Genomic DNA, 2,183 nt, shown 5'->3' with positions numbered 1-2,183 from the left:
TCCAGGTACAGAAAAAAAGCTATATAAATACAGACCATTTACCATTTAGATTTTATGTAGCATTGGATTTCAAATGCACCCTTATTATAAACAAATTTGTCTCTTTTAGTCCGACTGAAACCCAATTTTTTAATCTAGTTATTACAAAATGCGATAATAGAGTTAATTTTTTTCCTTATCAAAAACAGCGACATTTGTCCGTGTTGCTGTCCAAAAGTCATCCATTTCCCATTACAGACCTAAAACACTCCTTATTGCATTAGTTTTTTGCTTCTCTTATTGAGCTGTAACATCACGAGCAGTGATATGTTCACCCTTAAGTAAAAAAAAAATAAAAAATAAAAAAAAAACAAGCTGCAGGTACATAAACTCATTTTAGATTTTTTCTTTTTTCTTTTTAGTTTTTTGAGCTATTTTATCCCGTAATAACTTTACAGGGTAGTAAATCAAGGGATTTCTGCAGCCTCATGCTCCTGAGCCTAAATTAGTTTTTGTAAAAAGGAAAAGTCAGCTGTGTAGCACCTGTTTGGCTTATCAGCTCTTTAACATGATTCTGACTTCCAGAGATTTGAGGAGTAAGTGACAGGATTGCATTCAAGCTCTAGTTTATTGGAAACTAACACAAGTTTATAAAATTCAAAATACTTCAAGGAAAAGAAAGTTTTTGAAAATGTGAAGTTAATCCTAAAAAAGACAAAAACACAAAAACAAACAAACAGAAAAGTCATGGAAAAGACAAAGAAAAACATGACTTGTTGCAAATATGATTCAACAAAAACTTCCAATGTCCAAAACCTCACTTCCAGGAGCCAGACTTGCCCTTGGCTCCACGGGAGGTCTTGGACATTTTGGAACTCCTTTGGTGATCACTGACTCGGAGCACTTGGATGTCATACTTCTGCTTTTTAAAATTTTCTGCCATCTCAAACTTATATCCTGCGCTCCATCAAGACCTCTTTCTTCTCCTCGTGAGCGATCAGCTTCTTGCCCTTCTTCAGGTCAGCCTTCTGCAGGCAGCCACCAAATGACTTGTTGGAGAATATCTTCTTCTTCTTGGCCTGCTCCTCAGCACGCACTCTGGCCACCTCCTCCTCCCGCCTCGACCTCTCCTCAGCCAGCCGTGATTGGCATTCGAGCTCCTGCTCTGCCCAGAAAAAATTGCTGCTTGATCAGGGCCTGGAGGTTGTTGAAATCCTTCTCTAGCCTCTTCCAGTGTAGGTCATCAAAATCAACTTTCTCACCCTCGGCAGCTTTGGAGGAGCCATGTTTGGCACATAAGTGGTCTTGTGTCTGGGTTTGGATCCTTCTTCATGGTCACTTTCTTCCTTCTTCTCTTCCTCTTTGTTCACCTCTTTTTCCTCCTCATAGTCCTCCACAATTTGCTCAGAGTTTGACATCATGACATCCTTTGAGCTTCCCAGACCAGCCAGCATCGCCTAAACCAGAGATGACTGGAGGATTGGGGGGCTTTAAGGCATTCCTTCATCATTCGACCACATGGTCTCTGGAATCAATTTCAAGACAGATCAAGTGGTCCATTTTCTCCTCCACCAAGTCTTGTTTGTCCACTTTATCCCCATCAAAATGAAAGACTGCTTTGGTAATACAACAAATGCTCCCACATATTTGTGCCATCCACCTCCACAAACCAGATAACAGCACATTTGAGAACAAAATGTAGAAACTTCCAACCAGCGGAGCTGCTGGTATTAATCAGATGGGGAAAATAAACTAAACTTGTGTAGTTTAGCATTTTCTCCCCGTTTCTCCTCCTTTAGAGTGGCTGAAGGGTCAAATACATCTCTCAGGGTCTATCTCAGGTCTTTGCTTGGTTATTTAATCAAATTTACTAATAATAGGTGAAAACAACTATCTTTAGACGTGTCTATCCTCATTTTTTAATCCTTGTGATCCATTCTACAGCATGTTGTGGATTAAAGGACAACTGCTCCCATATGCCTTGATGTCATGAAGTCTTGAGTTGTTAGTGGGTAAAGGAAGAATGCTGTTAGAGTGAGTTGACTGACAATAAGACAGGTGCTCTGCAGCATGTAGGAATTCATTCTCTGGAAAACCTCATCTGTTGCAATTGTACACAGTACATATTATCTTCAGTCATATTATAAACCCTTTGGTACTCCAACTGAGGACAGAGAGGCTAAATGTTGAAGAGGATGCCCTGC

The 2,183-nt window shown here is 39.9% G+C and overlaps 1 pseudogene; it reads right to left on the bottom strand.

Annotated features, from left to right (window-relative positions):
• Window positions 1–784: 784 nt before the first annotated feature.
• On the bottom strand, window positions 785–1,902 carry LOC121634854 (annotated as a pseudogene).
• Between the last annotated feature and the right edge of the window lie 281 nt (window positions 1,903–2,183).

Source organism: Melanotaenia boesemani, chromosome 23 (genome assembly GCF_017639745.1).
Source record: "Melanotaenia boesemani isolate fMelBoe1 chromosome 23, fMelBoe1.pri, whole genome shotgun sequence".
Lineage (NCBI taxonomy): Eukaryota > Metazoa > Chordata > Actinopteri > Atheriniformes > Melanotaeniidae > Melanotaenia > Melanotaenia boesemani.
The sequence above is the reverse complement of the archived record's forward strand: the minus strand, read 5'-3'. Positions and strand labels throughout refer to the sequence as shown.